Below are 23,585 nucleotides of genomic sequence, written 5' to 3'. Positions count from 1 at the left end.
CACTTAATATGTGTATCATTTGCATCATAAGGTAGGAATCACACTCAGGTTATGAAGCTGCAGTTTCCTTCAGAATTGCTCACTGACAGCTGCTTTGTTTATTCATTTATCAAATATTGACAAGGGCCTACTGTGTACTTGACATTGTTCTGAGGCACGCAAGGGTGAGTAACACTGATTTACCGAATTCATATTTTCAGAGAGTAAAGAAGAAGGTATAAACTGTAAGTGTAAGGTTTAAAACAAAACCAAGAGGAGGTACATTTGATGATGAAGAGTAGGATCTTATGACAAAAGCACATACCCTGAGAAAGATGTGTCCCCTTTATTAGAGTTGCAGCTGGAGCCAGATACATCAAGCAGAAGAAAGCTACCTCTGAGCAGTCCTTGCCAGGCAACATACTTATCAAAGTGAGCATTAGGCATATAGATTTTTGTTTCTGGAGCTTACTAATTTGATAATTTCCCATTGGCTATATGCACAGTGTGAAAAGTTGTTCTTTTGTGTGCAAACTTACATCTTGTCCTGGTATTTGGCTAGTGGGTAATCATTTTCACCAGAAACTGCTTGATTACAGCAAGCATAACTGATATTTGGGTTGAATATTCTATTCTTACATTTTCTCTGCATCTTCTGATAACTAAGATTGAGGTACTACAGATGCTTGAGATGCTACAAAGACACACATAGTAAGGTATACATATCTGCTGTATATGATAGTTGGCAATAAGTTATACCTAATGAAAAACTGTGATTGGCTTACAGGTATTTGAGTATCTGGAAGTTGTATTAGCACACTGGAAGGAGCAAGAATGAGATATCAACTCACACACGTTGTAATGACCAGGCACAGCTGTGAAATTCTGGGGAGTTTTACTAAGTAAGGTGCAGATGAGACCCCAAATGAGCAATGAGAAAAATTCCTCAGCAGCCTCTTCCTATAAACATTCATTGAGTGGTTAGAGATGCTAGGGGCATGGCTCAATGGGTAGGAGTGCTTCTTATACTAGCATCAGAATCTTGGTTTCATTCCCAAAACCCCTGTAAAAATTTGGCATGACAATACATGTCTGTAACCCCAGTGACAAGCTGTGGGAGAATGGAAATAGGAAAATTACTGGGGTTTCTAGGACAGCCAATCAAATGAAAAGGAAAAAGGAGTTCCAGTTTCCATGATATTTTCAGTCTCAGACAAGTTATTTGGGAGAGAAGTATAGCAGAGTACCTGATGTCTTCATCTGGACTCCCCACATGTGTGGCCCACACATCTGTATACACACATGCAAACACATCACACAAAGTACACACTCATCCTCACAAAAAGTGGTTAAAGGGTATAAAAGAGGATCCTTGAATGGTTAGGCAAAGACATTCTCAGAAGCCAGAAAATCCAAAGAATGGGCTACCTCTAACCATTGACACTAAGTAGACCCTTGATGTTCACAAAACAATACAAGCTGTTGTGACTGCTTTTTGCATGCGAGGACTACATGCTAAGACACTGAAGGAACTTTATGGTTGGAGGGCATGGAGAAATCAAGCTAGGTGTGAGTTAAAAAGTTCTTCCCATCTTCTACATCTTTTCTCCCTCCCTCTCCCCTCCCCCCTCTCTCTCTCCTCTCTAACTCTTGCATATTAGTTATGTTTTTCCTCAATTTCTTAGTGGGCACTGATCTGTAACCCCCACTATTACCTTGGGGCTATCATCCACATGAGCTTTTGATCAGAGAAACCTACAAAGTTTCCCAAAACAATGACAGACTTCTGTCAGAGTACTTGATGACCCACCAAAGGCCAGTGGTAAGACCCTATTGCTGAAGACTCCATACACAGCTGACATGTAAAATGGAAAGGCATGGCTGGAAGCCAGGAGAGAGTCAGTCCCCAGACAGTCAGCATGTCTAGTGCCAGAAGGTGCTACATGGCTGACTGGGGGAAATGACCAATATCTGTCCAAGCAACTCATTGTCTAACCTAATTAGCAACAAATAACCTGATGTGATGCCCACACAAGTGCAATAGTGGCACACAGCCATGGTGGGGAACCAACTGCTCTTGATTTGGCTAACTGATCCCCTCAGTGGTACTAGACTCATAGTTGGATCTGGGAAACAAGTCAGAACCATACCCAAACATAAGCCCACTCTACATTATCAAGCTACCATCAATCATAGGGTACAAGAGGGCCTATACCTATCAAACTCTATCAAAAAAGTGTGATCTCAATTTTCCGGGTGCTAACTTACTCCCCTTTGGAGAATCTGCTTCTCTTTTTCAGATAGATGCAGATCCTAAGGAGAGAGCTGCCCCAACATACCTCAAAAGGGGCCCCACTGAAACTAAGAACAATTGGCAAAACAAGCCAGGGTGATGTTTTCCTGATGAACCGGATACCAGCACAAAGGGGAAGGAGACCAACACAGAGAAAAATCAACTCCTACCAAATCAGAGAGCCAGAGCCACAGAGGCCCCCAACATCTTAGCACTGAAGCAGACCAAAAATGAACCCAACATGGCTCAGGGAAATTTTGCGGAAGAGGGGCGGAAAGAATGTCAGAGTCACATGTTGGGTCATGATATGCAGAGACATTTATCATACCAATAACTGTGGGCTAACTCCACAATGCACGACCCATTTATATCAACAAGGAGGGTCCATTGGGAGGGGGTTGATCATGGATGAGCCTAAACAATGGTACCAAACTGCCTGTATTTGCTGAAAAGAAAAATAAATTAAATTAAAAAATAAAGTTCTTCCCAGTTGGCTGGCTTTTGAAGTACCAAAAGGTGCTATACAGGTACATGAAACACTACCTACATGTCAGGTAAGATGTGCCTACAGGTGTAATAGTGTCATGGATAACATGGGTATAAGCAACCTCCATTCTGATTGGTGGAGATATCTGTATTAGTCATAGGAGGTGAACCATGTTTAGAACTGTAACAAAATAAATGTAACAGGGGAAATTATAGAAACCAGTGGGGAAGTAACTGTTTTTTTTCTTTTTTCAGCTGAATGAATATGAGGTGTCAATCTAATTGCATTCTAAACATTTATACTTTTGCTCATAGACTGTTGTTTTTGTCAGTTAGGATTAGTTAGAGAAGCTTCTTTTTATAGTGGCAGTGGTTACTGCTAAGCTCATAAATGCTCAAAGGTCTGGGAATAAGTAAATGTGAACTATTCAGCCCTAAGTAGAACATTTATACTAACCCCTCCACACATTGTGGAAATTTTGTGAATAGGGGGACAACCATCATGTCCGAGAAGGAAGATGAGGACTGTTGTGAAACACCATCCTCTGGGCATGACATGGCAGCAACCATCTTAAACTGAAAGCACCTGTGATTACCCACAGTAGTAGACCACAAGATACGGTCTCACATCTTTCCCTTTTTGAAGGGAGGGAGTGATCATGAATTATTCACAATGCTGTGCATGATGCCTGCCCCTACTCAGAGGCCATATTAGCAGTTGACAGTTGCTGGAGATAGAGGCTTTTCTTGGGTGGGTGAGCCTGTCATAATTTTCTGACACACCTAGAAGTCACACCTCACCATACTTCTGTATGTAACCCCAACTAAATGCACTTGTTTGGTGAAATCTTTTCTTTTGTCTGCTATTGTTGACACAGATGGATAAAGAGAAGTTTGTGTACATCTGCTCAGGAAAGTTTAGTGAAGCAATTATAAATCAAACTTTACTTACTTTTTTGCATATGTTTCTATGTGTGGTGTGTATGTTTTCTGTGTGTTTGTGTGTGTGTGTGTGTGTGTGAGAGAGAGAGAGAGAGAGAGAGAGAGAGTTCATGTGTGTTTGGGCACAGATGTATATGGAAATGTATGTGGAGGCCAGAGGTCAATTAGTCTGTGTTCCTCTACTATTCACCACTATATTCTTTGTGACAGGGTTTCCCACTGAACCCTGAACTCATTAACATGGCTAGATGAGGTAAACAATGAGTTCCAGGAATTCCCTGTTTCTCTCTCCCAGTGATGGGAGTACAGGTACATCCCACCCAGCCCAATATTTTGCATGTTGTTGAGATATGAACTCAGGGACTTAGTCATACATTGAAAGTACTTTTACCTACAGAGTTATCTTCTCAACCCTGAAGTTTAATTTACTAAAATATGTGATGATATTGATTAAAAGCTCCTTACAAATATCTTATTGTCCAAACACCAAATTTTAAATATATGTGCTTCAAGTTTGAATTGGGGCCTTTCTGACTAAAATTCTTCAATATTTCTTCTGCCTAAAAATATTTCTAATTTTAAATGCCATAGATTTATTTTATGATTTAATTCCTACCCTAGCTTTCAAATTATGTTACTATTAAGTCATTTTATTTTTTAATATTTTATTAGAAATACTGATATAGGGCTGGAGAGATGGCTTAGCGGTTAAGCGCTTGCCTGTGAAGCCTAAGGACCCTGGTTCGAGGCTCGGTTCCCCAGGACCCACGTTAGCCAGATGCACAAGGGGGCGCATGCATCTGGAGTTCGTTTGCAGAGGCTGGAAGCCCTGGCGCGCCCATTCTCTCTCTCCCTCTATCTGTCTTTCTCTCTGTCTGTCACTCTCAAATAAATAAATAATTAAAAAAAATAATAAAAAAAGAAATACTGATATAAAAATATACACTACATACAAAAGGTATTCCATGAAAACTGTAAATGTATTGTTACTGTGTCAATAAGGAACTTTCAGGGAATTCACAAATTAAAACAAAATTTGGGCTGGAGAGATGGCTTAGCAATTAACATGTTTGTCTACAAAGCCTAAGGACCCACGTTCAATTCCTCAGTTCCCACATAAGCCAGATGCACTAGATGGTGCAGGTGTCTGGAGTTGTTTGCGGTGGCTAAAGGCCCTGACATAGACATTCTCTCCCTTGCCTCTCTCCCTATCTGTCAAATACATAAGTAAAATAAAAAATAATAAAACAAAATTCAAGACATACATTGACAACAACAGAAAATAAGTTCTTGTCTGTAGTCTCTGTAATGACCCCCCCCTCAAAAAAAACCTCATATTCACCACATACTAAGAATTCTAAGAAAAGTCAAATTTGTAACAGTGGTGAGATATCCTTACGTTTGTGAAGAGTAGTAGGTTGTTGGTATAGTTGAGCAATAATTCAGACCTGATATTATATGAGAGTAAGTCAGTGTTTTGTTGTCCTATTAGGCTTTGTTTTTCACAATTTCCACTGGTGAACTTTGGACTCAATCACCCACCAAGAAGTAAAGAACTGACACGATTTTGTCATAAAATAATTTTTACTAGCAAGAAATATATTATGAGACATCCATTCACTTAATAGTAAAACATTTTACAATCATTTTAGGAACTAATTTACTTTTTTTTTTCTTCACTCCTGCAAGGATGGAATCATAATGTGAATTCATAAGCCACAAAGATGGTGGCTTAAGTTCTTCCAGACTTCTTGATACATTTTTTTTTTTTTACCTTCAAACACAGAGAGTAATTCCAGTTCTCACAATTCTCAAATACATAAGACCATCATAAAACGTAATGTTTTACTTCAAAAATGTGTGTGTTTTCCCACAGAAAATATTAATATTTCAAGGGGAAACAGGAACATACCGTTAGTGGCCTCAAGTTCCAGCAATCATATGAGTGATCTATATTGTAAATTGTATTCCCAACCTCCTCTGTTGCAAGTCTCTATATTTTTCTAAAAGACCATCTTTTTTATATTAATGGTTGTGAATATTTTTGTGTTTCTAACTCTTTATGAATATAATTAAAAGCTGATATTATCAGTAATAGACAATAATTACATGAGGAGAAATACTGTAGCAGATTATGGATGCTGTGAGTATGTTACTAGGGCAAGATTAAAAACAACACAAGTTACTATTTCATGAGTGCTTTGAGTATATATATTCTGAAGGACTCGCCTCCAGCCCAGAAAGAAAAACTGAGTTTTCTTGAATTCATTTCCCAAGAGCAGATATTGACTTAAGCCATTGTGGTGGTTTGAATAGAATAGATGGCCCCCAATACATTCAGTTGTTTGTTTGTAGTTTGCATTCTGTAGTCATGTGGCTAGAGGCAATGTCACTGGGTGGATCTTAAGGTGTGGTGGTGGGCTTCAGATTTCAATCTAAAGATATGCAAAGTGTATCTAGCTGGAGTTCCTGAAGTGTGCTGTGGTTTTTGGCTTTAGGCTTGTGCTTCTCTCTTTTTCTCCCCACTTGGTCCTGTGGAAGCAGGCCAGCTTCTTCTGCCATTGATAGATCTTCCCTGGATCTGTAGGCTTCAATAAATATCCCTTCCTCCATAACTGTGCCTGGTCTGGAGGTTTATCTCAGCGAACCTGAATCTGTCTGCTACAGCCATCCATAACTCACAGAGAAGCAATCTAACCACATCCATACCCAAAAACCCCTAACCACATTGAATCATCTGGAGTGTTATACCATCATAAACCATACTCCCTGACTCACTTCTCAGAAAATACCCTCATGATGCCCTAGATGCCCACTCACACCTGCTCTTTTGACCTGTAAGTTTTTTAAGGTTAACTTCAGCTCTGGTGAGATGCAGAGAGCCGGTATACAGGTTTCTGTCCCTTACTGTTTATTGTATTTGCAATAAATTGTTTCCTTCTGTCCCAGTTCAAGTCTGATGACTTTTTCTCCAACTTTCCTTACATTTATTGGTGCTGTGACAGGAATATCTTCTTGCAGGGGATTTTAGGGTTGAAGCCCCTCTTTGCCACCAGTGGTTCACTCATTTGGGAGCACGAAAACTCGCCTTGCCCTTTAAAACTCAGTTTTAAACAGTAGAGACTTGTGACCCTATGGCCTTTGCACATGTGGGAGGTGCAGTTCCCATTCACCCTTACAGGCCAGGGGGTCATATTGGTGCTTTTGTGTAAACCCAGTCTGAGCTCTAGCTACTTCCCCTTTGTTTTCACTTTCAGACTCCCTCCACACTCCCTGTTTCCCCAACTCTGGAACTCCAAAGGAAAGGCTACTTGTCTTTTGACCTTATCTCACCCACCACCTCCAAATCTCAAAGCCTTCAGGTCAGGGTAAAATTCGCTTGGCTCATGATGGAGATTCAGAAAGTGTACCCTAATATACCCTGCCTGTGTCATCTCAAAGGAGGCTATGGGAGACTTTCCTCTTTTCTAATCCAGAGGCACCCCAAAAACAATGAGTGTAGGGGATACCCCCCTCCTAATCTTTAGGCTCTCTCTCATTTTCACTGCCCACCTTAAGTCTTGGAGACATCCCAGATGGTGGGATAGATCACTTCTTCTCAGTTCAACCTTAGTCCAAAATGGGTTTGAAATTGTTAGTTTCAAGGGACAGGTCTTTGGCTTGGATCAGTGCTACCTTCAAAGAGCTTCAGCGCTTAAAACTAACTGGACTCTCCACTCTGATCTGGCTTCAATACACCCTAGACAATGGCAATCACTGGCTAGAGTTTGTCATTTTCAATTTTGATATACTCAATGATTTCGACAATTATCACCAACAGATGGGGACATGGTGTAGGTGCCATACGTCCAAGGTTTCTTTGCTCTGGGCTCCAACCCCTTCCTTTGATCCCCTGCTCAGCTTCCCTAATGTTGTTCTGTCAGGGAGGCGCCTTGAAGAACCACCACCGACAGACCCACCCCCAACAAAATCAAAACATCCCAACCTCTTCCTTTGATCTGCCTGATGGATCTCCTCCACCTTCCGCGCCTGCTAACTCTCTTTCTGCAGGGACTTCCCTCCCTAGCTCTCTCCATTCCACCTCAACTGCCCCCTCATACTCTCCCAAATCCTCCTCTGCTTCAGCCATTCACCCACTTTGATGCTCTACCTTCATTTGCCACCCTCTCCTTCACTTGCCTCTCTGAGTCACTCTTTCCATCCCCTCCTCATACCAGATCTGGTAAATACTTCACACCTGAGGTTGGAATGTTTCCTAGTGGATGGACCAACTCGATTTCTCTTCCATTGACATTAAATGAAATGGACCTCATTGAACAAATATTAGGTTCTCTTTTGGAAAAACCCCAACAATTCAGAAACAATTCACACAATTGATTAAAATTTATTCTCTAACTTGGAGTGATACCTATTAACTTTGTTTTCACTCCTAATTGGTTCATGCCAATAACCTTAATGGGCAAGAGTCCCAATCACCCCCACTACTCGTGGGTGGAATAACAAATAATAAGGAACAAGCCTTAGCCATCCTCTGCCATACAGGAGGAGACACTTATACTTCCTTGCTTCAAACAAGTAGAAATGTTAACTCTGGGCTGGCCCATGTGCCTCTAACCCCTCACATCTGTAGCCCTCCTTATACCTGAGGCTAATAAGATCTCGCTTCATAGCCTTCTACACATGCTCACTAGGCACTCATTCAAGGACCTACTTAATCATTGGTCTTTTCTTTCTCTCCCACCTTCGAGAATCCAAATTCTCCATGCCTACTTTCTCAATCCTAACCTTACCTTTGAATGCCCCATCCTTAAACTCTACAACACTCCTACCCTCTTAGTCCTCCTCAAAGCCCCTTACTCAACCCTTCAGTCCACCATATAACAATTTCTCACATTCATGCTCAGAAGTCCTTGGCCTGTACTTAAATCCATTCTCACACACCCAGGACGCCTCACTTGCCTGATGCCCCTGACTGGTTCATTGACAGCAGCTCCCTTAAACAAGAACCCTTGACCACCTAAAGTATTCTTACATTTACTTTAGTGTCTGTAACATGTGAATTCTTTCATAGTTTCTGTGACAATATCTTTACTTTAACTTTAATTGGCAAAACTATTTAGAGTGAGTAATCTATATTAAAAGTTATCTCCCATATACTTTGAAGACATGTTTCTCTTGTGTTGAGTGGCTTTCAAATATTCATTGGAGGATTTTAGTAGAAACCTCTTGTAATTCTTACCATTCCTGAGCATATCATTAAGACTTTTTTCTCTTCATCACCAGGTTTGACAATTTCATTTTTGTTATGTTTTTACACTGTTTTTCCATTATTCTTGTGCTTAGTATTTGTTGAGGTGTAGTCATGTAAAATTATAATTTTTGTCAAATTTGGAAATTGTGGGCTATTATCTTATGATAATTTCTCTTTATATATCTGTTCACTGATTTCAAAATTATTATATTGTAAATTTCTTGATGTTTTCCCACATTTCATTGATGGACTTCACCATTATTTATAAATCTCTTTTATGTGTCTTATTTATTTTTTGACACTTTCTGTTATCTTAACATGAAAGTCACTATGTCTAATTTGTTATAATCACATATAGTTATTTTTTCATTTTTGTAATTTTATATCTAGAAAATAAATTTTTGCATTCTAATACATTTTAACTTGGAATATGTTCTGAGCATAAAAATACTGTTATAATTACATTATCTAAGTTGTTACCTGCTAATTCTAGCACCTGTATTCATTCTTCATTGGACTAAGTTAATCAACTAGAGAGCTAATTTTCTTGTTTTTTTTTTCTTCTGTAACTAAGTTTAATTTTACTGAGATTATTAACACTGGGAAATCTACTTAACTGGATTCCTTATGTTTATATAATACATTTTTTTTTCATCTTTGTTCTCAACACTATTGCAGGTAAAAAGACAAATCCTCTTCCATGCAGTTGTTTTACTTATACTTGAAAACTTCAGAATACTGCTCAATGAAGGCAGGTTTAAGGTGAGATATGGAACAGGCTACTTAAGACTTGGGAAATACTCCTATCTGCCTAGTGGAAGCAGACTGTATTCCTGGCCCTGTGTGCATGTATGACATGATTTTCTAATACTTTGTGATGACTTTTCTAACCTTGGGAATACCAATGTTCGATTCTCAATTCTCTACTGAACTGTACTCCAACCCCAGGGTCCTTTCTGTCCAGGTCTTTCTCTATGCTGACCTTGAGCTATAGCTATTTTGTATTCTCTCTAGTATTATCCTTACCAGTGTACTTATCAGGGCCCTTCCTTCCTTGTCCTATATCCAGGGAACTCTTATCAAGGTGATAAACTAAGAATGTAATAGCAATTCACTGTCTTTTCCAAACAATATAAAAGTTATTATTCATGGACTGGAGAGATGGCTAAGGTGTTAAGTGTTTGCCTGCAAAGCCAAAGGATCCTGGTTCAATTATCCAGAACCTATGTAAGCCAGATACACAATGGGGTGCATGCATATGGAGTTTGTTTATAGTGACTAGTGCCTAGGTGTGCCCATTCTCTTACTCTCTCTCCATCTTTCTCTCTCTCAAATAAATAAATAAAGTATTTATAAATTATTATTTATTATTATATATTTATTAAAGACTATTGTTATATACATATTTGTATATAGTATATCTTTAGTTAAGCAGAAGGTAAATTATGTCCTCATACTTTATCCTAAGGAGCAAATAGAATTCTTTTATTTATTTATTTATTTTTTTAAATTTATTTATTTGAGAGCGACAGACACAGAGAGAAAGACAGATAGAGGGAGAGGGAGAGAATGGGAGCGCCAGGGCTTCCAGCCTCTGCAAACGAACTCCAGACGCGTGCGCCCCCTTGTGCATCTGGCTAACGTGGGACCTGGGGAACCGAGCCTCGAACCGGGGTCCTTAGGCTTCACAGGCAAGAGCTTAACCGCTAAGCCATCTCTCCAGCCCTAGAATTCTTTTAAAATAACTTTTAATATCTAAAATTTCATAAAGATTTAGAATAAAAGATTCATTAAGACTTTTAATTATGTACATTGAACTAAAGGAAGTTTTATCCATGCTAAAGGAACTTGTCCAGTAAAATTTGGATACATTTGACCTGCGAACCCACTCTTCTGACCATGTGCAAAGATTTAAATACAAGGGATATAACTGATAGTTAATATTACATAGGGTTATTAATGTTAAATCAGAAGACAAATTTTCTTGCTTAAGTTTAAGAGAAATCAGTATGACTCAGACAGCACACTGCTAATGATTCAATTATAGATTGAAATGAATGATGAGAGGCAGTTGAGAGAATGTTTTTACCCTGGAGGAGTTTTTCCCAAAATGTATACTTTCTACTAGCAGGTAAACATGCAGAAAAGAATCCCAGAACACATAGATCTCCTATTTATCAATTATATATGAAAAGAAATGCATACACATTGTAGATGTGCATTATTTTCATATAGTGTTTGATGGACAATTAGGGATTCAATTGTCTACTTTTTAGGCTAGAATTGATTATTACCTGAGAAATGCATTTTGAAAGCAAGTGTTAATATTTACATTCTTAAGGTCAAGAGTCTGGGAGTGCATTTGGTAAGCATAGTATTTTTTTAAAAGTATTTTGTTTTTATTTATTTATTTGAGAGAGGAAAGGAGGGAGAGGGAGGGAGGAAGAGAGAGAGACAAGATGGGAACACCAGGGCTTCCAGCCACTGCAAACTCCAGATGCATGTGCCATCTTGTATATCTGTCTCTACATGGGTCCTGGTGAATTGAACTGAGGTCCTTTGCCTTTGCAGGCAAGTGCCTTAACCATAGATTTTAAGTAATATTCAACCCCTTTAGTATATATGAGTAGCTGTTAGCTATAGTTCTCTTCTGATTCAAGACACACACAAAAGTAAACATGTCTCATTGAAAATGCAGTTTTCCATTGGCCTGTGACTAGTTCTCACGAGTATGGCAAACGGTAGTATTATCCAAAAACTTAATATTGAATGTGGAATCTTTGAGTTCTATTATCTCTTTCCATGAGAATTGTGGTCAAATCCATGTGTAAAAATGATGAAGCCAAACTGTGAGCCTTTAAACTTCACTAAGTAGAACCCTTGCCTCAGGATGATTTTGCATGGATATCAATATGGCTTAATTTTGTGAAAATGATGAATTATATGGTTTTATAGAAGATCCTAACTGATTTTAGATAAAAGAGAATTTTGTGTCCTGTATCCATGATTTCATTATGGATAAGGAGATAGGATTAGTACACGAATGTTTCAGGATAAGTATGAAAATGTTTTTAAGTTATAATCACCATATGTAAAAAATATGGAATAGGAAATTGGAGATGCATTTGTTTCTATTTCTAAATATTGGTGAAAGTAATTAAGGAATTATACTATAATTATAATGTTTAATTCACACTTTGCTGATATTTAATAGTAGCATATGTGGTCCCATGACATTATTTACATTTTAAGTGAAAGTGTAAACATTGCTACATATCTATCACAGTTTTCTGAGAAGTGTTAGGACATAACTCATGTTTGTTAATTGGGAAAGCAAAGATGCTATCACTTTAGAGAGAGTTCTTGTTTTACTAGAGGAAAATATTGATATTAGTCATTTTTACCAATTTGATTTACACCTACTTGTCTATATGTAACAGAAAGCCTTGCTTAGAATGTTATTGAAAGAATTTATTTATTATTTCCACATATCAAAAATTAGAGCCTACTTAGTTACAGTGACAAAATGTGTCTAAGCTTGTATCTCTATGATACTAATTGACACTTACATTATTCTTATAAGAATTCTGCCAATATGAAAATAAAAACCTGACTTGGGGCAATAAAAATTTAAACAAGGGTGTGTGGAGTGACATAAAACATTTCTGAGTAGTTCTGTCAGAGATATTCTAGATTTCCTCACCTTTCAACATTTTCTACTCCCCAAAATTTCCTATAAAACATTTCCAGCCTAGCATCAGTGGACTCTCCCACCTGAATAAAGCTAGAAATCACACTTTTACATTATTTAATCTTGGTATTATAGTCAAGAAGGGAAAAAAGTGATTTAGGCACATTTTGTGGTCAGCAAATCTAGTATGTGCTGTAGAGATTATTAAGTATTCATATATCAGCTTCCTGTAAAATTTTGGGAATGGTGTGATTTGAAAGGTATTACCCCAGTAAGGCATGTGTAGCTTAAGGAATTTCTGTTGTTGGCATAAACCAATAAAAAGCAGATCTTAGATGTTTTAACTAAGGAGCACTAACTTTTAATGCTAAATGAAGTATCTTTTCAAGCTAGCACAATTTTGATATAGTCTTCTTTGAACATAGAAATTCCTATTTTTTGTGGTTCTTAAAAATCATTTTATTATTATGAAATTTATGGTATAAGCATATTGCCTATTTGTTATGTTCCCATCAGGTTATACAATGATTCATTCTTCTCTCCCTTCGCTGTCTTCACTCTTTCTCCTGACCCTTTATTGTTTGTAACTCTTCTTCATCTAAATAGCCTTCCTTTTGATTTCAAGTAACCTTCATTGCATTATTTCTCTTTCACACACAGACACACATGCAAACACACCACACCACACACATACACACACACACACACACACACACACACACACACACACACACATACATAAATCTAAATCTATGGACTGAATTTCAAAGAAAACATGGTACTCATTTTTCTTAGTCTGAATTCTTTCACTTAATGTTATCAAGTTGAATGCATTTTCTTCTAAATATCATAAGTTAACTTTTCTTCATGCTTAAATTTCTATTTTGTGTATACATATTTTCTTTATGAATTTATACTAAAATTAACATGAAGGCTTATTCCTTGTTTTAGCTATTATAAATAGTGTAAAAATCAACATGACTGTGCACCTATCTCTTTGGGATGTTGATTTAGGATCCTTGAAGTATGTACCCAGGAGTTGTAAACTAGGTCATATGGTAGTTCTATTTTTTTTTAATTTTTATATATGATTTATTTGAGAGCAACAGAGAGAGAAAGAGGCAGAGAAAGAGAGAGAGAGAATGGGCCCACAGGGTCTCCAGCTACTGAAAACAAACTCCAGACATATGTGCCCCCTTGTGCATCTGGCTAACATGGGTCCTGGGGAACCGAGCCCCAAACCGGGGTCCTTAGGCTTCACAGACAAGCGCTTAACTGCTAAGCCATCTCTCCAGGCCAGTAGTTCTATTTTTATTATGTGAGAAATGTCTACACTGATTATACAGTGGCTGTATCTGCTTGTACTCCCATGGTGCCTTTATTTTTCAGGGTCTTTTGCTATTCCATATGGACTTTATGAACTTTTTCTAACTGTTGCATCCATGATGATTACAGAAATTGGTCTATATTATTTGGGTATTGATCTGTTCTCATTTGGTTTTGATTATCAGTGTAATGTCTTTGTGGAATGAGAGGAGTGATAGTGATTTTTTTTTTTTTTTTTTTTTTTGAGGTAGGGTTTTACTCTAGCCCAGTCTGACCTAGAATTCACTATGTAGTCTCAGGGTTGTCTTGAACTCATGCCATTCACCTACCTCTGCCTCCTGAATGCTGATAAAAACCATCACCACACCTGGCTCAACACTGAAATTTATTTATTTATTTATTTACTTATTTATTTATTTAAGAGTGACAAAGAGGGAGAGAGAGAAAGGGAGGGGGGTTGGGGGAGAGAATGGGCTCTCCAGGGCCTCCAGCCACTGCTGACGAACTCCAGAGGCGTGCGCCCCCTTGTGCAGCTGGCTAAGGTGGGTGTTGGGGAGCTGAGTCTCAAACCGGGGTCCTCAGGCTTCACAGGCAAGCACTTAACCGCTAAGCCATCTCTCCAGCCCAACACTGAAATTTTAATGGGGAGTTCATTCAATTTGTAGATCACTTTTGGTGACATAACTATTTTTGTAATATTGCTGTTTCAATCCATGATCATAAGAGGTCTTTTGATCTTCTATTGTTTTCTTCAATTAGTGAAAAATTTTATAGCAGATCTATTTTTTTTTAATTTTCTTATCCATTTATTAATTCCTACATATTTAACGCATTTAAATATTTTGAAACCACTGTGATTTTTTCTCTTATTTCATTCTTCATATGTGTATTGTTTCTATAGAGATAAGCTGATTTCTGTTTGATTATTTTATATCATGTATTTTTCTCAAAGTATTTATAGATCTATGGGTTTTCTTGAGGAATCCTTAGGGTCTTTTAAGTACAACAACATGGAATCTTCAAATAATGATACTTTGACTTCTTAGTTTTCTATTTGTATTCCTTTTATTTGTTTCTTGCATTAGTCAAGATTTTGAGCACTAGGTCTAATAAGAGATAAGAGACTGCATATATTTGCCTTGATTCTGATTTTAGAGGAAATGCTTTTTTTGATTTAGTATAATGATGGTTGTATATTTGTTTTATATAGCCTTTCTTATATTGTTCTTTTTATTTTTAGTTTCTTTAGGGCTTTTATGAGAAAAGGAAGTTAACCTTTGACAAGTGCTTTTACTATGCCAACTGATATGATCAAATGATTTATGTGATTAAGTCTTCTTACATTTATTTTTGCATATGTTGAACTGAACTTACATTTCTAGGAAAAAAATAACTTGGTCAGGTTGTATGATCTGAAAATACTTGAATACAACTTTGAGGAATTTTATTTACAATTTTCCCCTATGCTCATTAGTGAATTTGTTGCATATTCTCTGTTGTTGATGTTCATTTTGTTTTAGCTGTCAGGGAAATGCTACATGTCTTCCTTTGGTTTTAAGTTGATAGAGGTTTGTAGGATGAGTTTGGCAGAGTTCTAATTTTCTTTTGTTGAACAATTTGATGAGAGATGACTTTACCTCTTTCTTAAAGGAGTGCTAGAATTCAGCATTGAATCTGTCCAGTCTAGGGTTTTTGTTTATATATTTTTTTGTATTTTTTTTTTTACATTTTACATTTTTGTATTGGTTAAATATTTCTGATTGTTATAAATTCATTTAAGTTGATCATACCCTCTTTTTTTTTTTTTTTTTTTTTTTTTTGCTTTTTCGAGGTAGGGTCTCAGTCTAGCCCAGGCTGACCTGGAATTCACTATGGTGTCTCAGGGTGGCCTTGAACTCACAGCGATCTTCCTACCTCTGCCTCCCAATTGCTGGGATTAAAGGTGTGAGCCAACACGCCCGGGTGATCATACCCTCTTGATTTAATGATGGTAGGTCAAATTTGTTTAGAAATGTATATTTCTTTTAGATTTTCCTCTGTTCTTAAAATACAATTTTTAGAGTATTCCTTAATGATCATCTGGATTTCATTCGGATCTATTGCAACTTTTTAAATAATTTCATTAATTAGGATGTATTGACTCCCTTTTGGTTAGTTTTGTTTAAAGTTTGTCTATCTTGTTTATTTTTTCCAAAAAGATACATGTTTGAATATATTTAATGTCTTTTAATAGTTATTTGAATAATTATCTCCTGTTCTTTATCATTTTTGTTGTGTGCTGCTTTTGAGTTTTGTTTGTTCTTGTTTACTTAACACCTTGAGTTTTATTATTATGCTATCTAAGAATACTATGATGTTTTGTTGTAAACACTCAACTCACAACCATAAAATTTCCTCTTAGAACTACCATAAGCTGTTTCTATGATTTATAGTTTTTTCTTACTATGATTTGATTAACTGCAGGAAATCTTAATTCTTTTTTGTTTGATAAGATATGCTTTGTAACCTATAGTTTGATCCATTTAAGAGAAGGTTTTCTTTGTTTGTTTTTGAATATTGACAAGAATGTGTATTCTGTTTATGTTGGCTAGAACATTTTGCAAATATTTATAAGAGTCTTTTGTTCTGTGTTGTACTCTAGCTGAAGTGGGTTCTTTTTGGTTGTTTATTTTTGTTGTTGATTAAGTTTTGATTACTTACATAAAGATGAGAATGAGGACTTGATGTTAACCACAATTATTTTACCAGGACCTACCAGAACTTTTATGATGTTATGATATAATATTTATGACCTGATATGATATTATAAAATATGATTAATGACTATAAAACCCCTAATATTTGGTGTGTTTATATGTTTTTGAAATTTTGATTATTTCCTTTATTAGAATGTTATAGCCTTGTTTATTGCTTCTGACTAATATTGGTTTAAACTCAATAACATTTTAATGGTCATTCTGAATATTAATAGTTTCAATTCACATTTAAAAGCCACATATTCCCTGGTTGGACTTAAAAAGAAAGATCCAGATATTTATTGTCTCCAAGGGATGAGTTTTACAGAAAAGGCAATTCCAGCTTTGGGTAAAAGGACAGACAAACATTTTCCAAGCAATTATAGCTTGAAAACAGGCAGATATCACTGTTCTCTTATCTATAAATATCAGTTTTAAAGCAAACCTAGTCAGAAAAGCTAGAGGAAATTAGAATTTCAATCTTGTACAGAACAAATATTGGTTTAACAATTTTATAAAACAAACACTTTTTGCCACTTATTATGCCCAATAAAATCATAGTTGGTAACATCATTATCACTCTCTACCAATGGAAAAGTCATATGAGATAAAGAGAAATAGAGGAGCATTTGAATTGAATTATTGCATAGGTAAATGAGACTTAATACTCATCTACAGAATAACACAGAAGAATACATATTCTCTCAGGATTCTATCTAACTTCATTTAAAATATATCATGTATGACCTAGAGAGATGGCGAAGCCTAAGGACCCATGTTGTACTCTCCAGATCCTACGTTAGCCAGCCACACAAAGGGGAGGCAGTCACAAGGTCACACATGCCCACTAAGTAGGACTACCATGTGGAGTTCAATTGCAGTAGCTGAGTCCCTAGCAAGCCAATTCTCTGTCTCTCCTCTCATTCTGTCTTCTTCTATATTGCTCACTCTGTCTAAAATTTGATAAAGAAAGGTAGATAATCTATGAGTAAGAAAAATAAGTCTTAGTGATTATCAGAAAATTGAAATAACCCTGTGTATTAAATATAACAGCATTGCAATATATGTATAAAGCAACAAGAAAATCTATAAGCTATATAAAACTATAAATTTTATGAAAATTAAACACTATGGGATAAAAATGAAAGCAATCCTAAGAGGGAATTTCAAAGAGCTAAGTGCCTATATGAAGAAACTTGAAATAACACAAATGAATAACTTAATTAACCATCATGGGCCTTGGAAAGGCAAGAACTAGACAAATACAGTATCAGCAGGCAAAAAGAACTATTAAGACCAATGCCAAATTAGTGAATTGGAAACAGAAAATGGTACAAATAATCAATGAAAAAAGAAGTTGGGTTTTTGAAAGGATTAATAAGATAGTCCAATCTTTAGTCAAACATGATGGCTGAACACAAAATATACCCTTTAACCTCATGGTTTGGATACTAAGTTGTCGGCCAGTGGTACTATTCAGGAAAGGTGTACAACTTTTACTTCAACCCTGATAATTTGAAGGAATGATACAACCTTCCTGCTCCTGTTATGCCTTACCAAACATAATGGGTACTTCCCTCAGAACTGTAAACCAAAAATCAACTCTTTTCTTCTTTAGGCTTCTTCTAATTTGGTATTTTGTTCAGGCAATAAGAAAGTAAATGACAGAGAAAATTGATGCCAAGAAGTGGAGCTACTGCTAAAAGAAATCTTACCATGTTTTTCCTAGCCATTTGGTATTCTTTTGTAGGAGGAATATAGAAGGACTTAGAATTTTGGACTAGAGAAGCTTTTCAATGGTGTAGATTAAACTTATTGAGATATTCTTCCTGAGAAGAAGGCTACATGTAGCATAGTGGAAGGCATGGAACTATTTAAGCCTTTTAGACCCCTGAGAATTTCATCATAAGCTCATAGTGCTAGGCATAAAGTTGCTGAATTCGATGTTTTTCATGCTGCATTTTGGTATTGGGTGTTGGGAGAAATGTTTACTTATTATGGACTCTTTTTTGCAATGGCAATAATAACTTTTGATCATTATGTGTTGGAACTAAGTAACTTGCGTCTTATTTTATAGAGCTTTCACTGAATAGACTACTTTAAGTCTTAGGTAATGCATTGGACTTTTTAAAATGTTAGTACAGGTGAAATCTATGTGGACTTTTGAAGGTGGAGTGAATGCATTTTACATCATGACATGGCCATGAGATGATGGAGACAAGTGGTAGAATGTGATAGTTTGAACATAAAATGTTCCTCACTGACTCTGTGTTTGTGTACTCACTACCCACCTGGAGACACTGCTTCGAAATGTTGTAGTGGTTTGGGACATAAAACCTTGAGAGTGGAAGTATGTCACTAGGAAAAGGCCTTGAAGTGCTAAAACCCCACCGTGCTTGGTGTTCTAGCTCTCAACTAATTCTCTGCTGATATGAAAATGTATATCTTGCTTCTTGATATATCCTTGCCTTTCCCACCAGAATAGACACTTAAAAAAATAAAAACAAAAATAAAATTAAACTAAATAAAACTGAGACTATGCCTAACCAAAGAAATGAATGACCTCTATACTGAAAATAAACAAACAAAAAACCTGAGAATAATTTAAGATAATATTAGAAGATAAAAAACTCTCCCATGCTCATAGAATGGAAGAAAATGAAAATTCATGACTTACCAAAGCAATTTACAAATTCAGTACTATCTCCACCAAAATTCTATGTCATTCTATTTCAAAGAAATATATATATATTTCTGCTTTTCTTAATGCATAAAATTGCCAGAAAATTGATTGGAACGAAAAACATCTTCTTTAACAACTCTTGCTTAGTAAACTGGATATCCTCATGCATAGTAGTTAATCTATATCCATGTCTCATAACCTGTGCAAAATCAACTCAAAATAGATCAGCAGCATTCTTTAGACCTGAAACTCTGAATCTTCTAGAGAAAAATAAAGGTAAAGCTCTTCAAGATGTATGAATGAATATGAACTTTCTGTATAAGACTTCAACCACTTAGAAAATAGGTCAACAATGCATAAATTGAACTGCATAAAATTATAAAGGAAATAGTTTGAGTGAAGAGACTGACTATAAAATGAGAGAAAATATTTGCCAGGTATAAATATAACAGAAGATTAATACATATAGAAAATATAATAAAAGAAAATATAATAGCATATAGAAAAATCTTTAAAAGCTAAACTACACAAAAACAAATGGTGAAATAAAAAATGAGCTAAATAATTGAATAGAGTTGTCAAAATAATATGTCTCTCCCTCAACCAGTCTAGAAATCCCTCCTTTTTCCTCACCCCATTTCTCTTTTCCCTGACCTTCCAGCATGCGAGGGGATTGGAAGGGTATATGGTTAGGGAGCATGGAGAGGGAATTACACCAGAATCAAGACAGTGTTAAGAATCAGTTCCATGGAAAACTTCATTCTGACTAGTATTCCACAAGAAATAACAAACACTTATAGGGGAGGAGAGACAGTCCTGACAGATGATAGAAAAACCTTAATCTTATAAATAAGGACTCTGGATGGAAAATCCAAGGCCCAGAACTGGGTTATACCCCCACCCCCACAATCTCCTGTGGGCCAATGAGAACCATGGGTTTCCCAAAACAATGCAGGCTATTTTGAAAACACTTTAAGACCTGCCAGAGTTAAAATATAAGACCCTGATGCTGAAGATACCACAAGTTGAGGTCTATATGACAAAACAAAATAGCCAACTATCCACCATGAAACTTTCCACCTCTACCACATCTGCCAGATCCCAGGAAATGTTGAAGAGGAAGTAATATTATGAATACTGCTCTTACTGCTAGTCTGACAACCAGCCCCAGGTTTATGGTGACAGACACAGAGAATAATCAAAACCTATAAAAGCAGAAATATAGAGACTACAAATAACACTAAATCAGACTTCCAAGTGGAAGAGGGAATGGAATGATTGTAAATCCTACGAAGCAGGTGGGAATACCCTAAGGCTTGGTTCCCTGGTACTGCATAGGGACTGACTGAGGCCTTCATTACCTCACAGTGATTCCCATCAGGGTAAAGGGAATTGGTGTGAGAGGATAATAGTAAATATCCTATTATAGTATATATTAAATATATATATTATACATATAATAAAATTTAAAAACATGTGAAATGGCATTAGCATATATTTAATTTTAAAATTAACATAATGTTATGGTTATGGTTATTGGGATTGAAATACAGATGTTTGATGTTTGCCTACTAAAATATCCCTAAGCCGGCTTCCAACAATGTGCCTCCTGCTGCAAGGTTCCACCTCAAAAGTTCCATCAACTGGAGGCAAACCATTTAAAACACATGTGTTTATATATGACAAATAATTCAAACCACCTCATTGCTGCCCAAGGCCTTCATACTTTTGACTACCCATGATATAAAATGCAATGGTCAGCTTTAAAAGTCTCCACAGTTTTGTCAGCCTTAATGCTGTTCAACTATCCCCATAGACCAAGGTCTTTAATGGTGAGTTATAAAACCAAAATCGCATGATGGCATAGCATAATCATTTGTACTGCAAACAATGGCGTCACAAGGAAAAATTTAACCAATTCAAGATATAAAATAACTAGTGTAAAACATCAAATTCTATAGTTCCAATTCCAACATCTGAAATCAGTGACAAAAGTTTCTGGATTTCTAATTCCACACCTCCAGTTGGGCTGTTTATAACCTGGAATAAAATCTATCCACATTAGCAACTCTTCTTAGCAGCTATCTCATAGTCTGAGCTGGGGTCTTCGTTGCCACCCATGGTTTATCCACATTATTCCATGGCATCTCCACACCGGTGACCCAACAACTCAGAATCAGACTAAAATATTTGATATAAAGGCCTTGTTTTACTGTCAACTTGAGTATATAGCTTTCCATTTATTAATTTCAGGTCTGAAAATATATCATTCCATGTTTTGTGGCTCTTTGAGCTGATGATGAAACATCTTGTGTTGTTATAATGTGTTGGTGTTTTTCTTTGATTACTCTAAATATTTTCTTTTCTTTCCTTGAGGTCATTTCTGTTTTGACATCTTGGCTCTGTTTTAGTGTGGAGATGTTCTTCTCTGTTCATATATCTGTTCTAACTGCCTCTTTCTTTTGATTACTATTTCTTTTGTCAGCTTTAGTTAATGTGTTATAATTTTATTGAATAATTTTACTGTGGCTTTCCCTGTTTATCTATCAGCTCTTCTGTTTTGTCGAACCTTAAATTTTTGCTCTTATTCCAAAATTCTTGGATGTTTTAGGCTTGTTCATATATTGTTTTTTTCTGTAGTGATAATTGACTGTAATAATTTGTCAACCTTGTTCTCTATCTTTAAAATTCTCTCATCTGCTTGCTATAATTCCACTAATTTCTGTGTTTGATTTTATTTACTTCATTGAATTTTTCATTTTCAATATTACAATTTTTTTTTCCAAAATTTTAACTTCTCTGCCTAATTTTCTTCCAATTGAGGCTTCTCCTATCCATGTTGTCCCTCCTAATTATTTTCTCCTCCAAAGCTTAGATTGAATTTGTCTACTTATTTTATATCATATTTGATTTCCTTGGTCATTTTGCTATTAAACATTGAAATCTTTATCCACTATTTTACTTGTTTTGCTATTTTTGAATTTGATAATTAGTGTCTTGCTTTTTTTGAGAAGTCATGTTGCCTTTGTTTTCCCCATATTTCTTGAGTTTCTAAAATGCAATTACCAACATTTTGCCATCTCTTCTCCTTGATAAAAGGTCTTGAAGGATCCACCCATTGTAGTAATTTTGGAAGCCTTCTGCTTCTCCGTTACCCATTGGTATCATCACCTGTCATTTTCCTTGCTCTTTTCCTGTAGCCTGTTGCTAACAATGTGAATTTCTGAATTTCATTCTAATGTTTTTCTCTTTGGAATATAATTTAACATTTCTTATTGTAAGTCTTCTCCTTCATTAAGTTACAAAATGGCAGCTTCTCATCTGCATTTTAATTGGGTCTACCCCTCTGGATTTTTCTTGATGAAGACACAAGCATTCTTTATATGAATTTAATATTTTTTTTGAATAGCACACATACTATAGGAAGATATGCTATATAAAACTTCATTTTGGAGGAATTAAACATACTGATAAAGTTATGCCTATAGCCCTTCATTAACTTATAGATATGTAAACACAAGGGTGGTATGCATTTTTACAAATAAAAGATTTTTTATAGTCATCACTGATGTATTCAATAAAATCTCCTCACAAGTGGCTTCTTATATCTTAAAATATTATAACATTTACATTTTTATGGTACATTTACTTTTATTCTTTAAAAGTTGGGAGCTGAAACCAGGGCTCTGAGCATGCTACAACGACCTCTATTTCACATTCATAGTTCCAAGCCAATGAAGCATCACTTAATGCTCTTTAATACTTGTTTGAAATTTCCCTCTATTTTTATCTTTTAAATATCTTAATTTATTTATTTGTAAGGAGAAAGAGAGAGAGTGAGGGAGAGAGAGTGAGGGAGAGAGAGAGAGGGAGAAGGAGAGAGGAATCAGGCAGAAAGAATGGGTATTCCAGGACCTCTAGCCACTGGAAATGAGCCCCAGATGCATGTTCCACTTTTTGCATTTCCCTTTATGTGGGTACTGGGGAATCAAATCCAGGCATTCAGGTGTTGCAGGCAATTGCCTTAACTGACAATCCATCTCTCTTTCCCTCTATTTTTATGTGTATATTCACATCCATGTTTCTGTGTACTAATGTGGAACATCTGGATTTGTTCAGGTTGCTGACTTCAAAGAATTGAATAAAAGCACACAAAGATATGGGTAGAACCAAGAAAAGAGAAAAGTGATAGTAAATGT

Source organism: Jaculus jaculus, chromosome 1, assembly GCF_020740685.1.
Source record: "Jaculus jaculus isolate mJacJac1 chromosome 1, mJacJac1.mat.Y.cur, whole genome shotgun sequence".
Lineage (NCBI taxonomy): Eukaryota > Metazoa > Chordata > Mammalia > Rodentia > Dipodidae > Jaculus > Jaculus jaculus.
Note: the sequence above shows the minus strand (reverse complement) of the source record.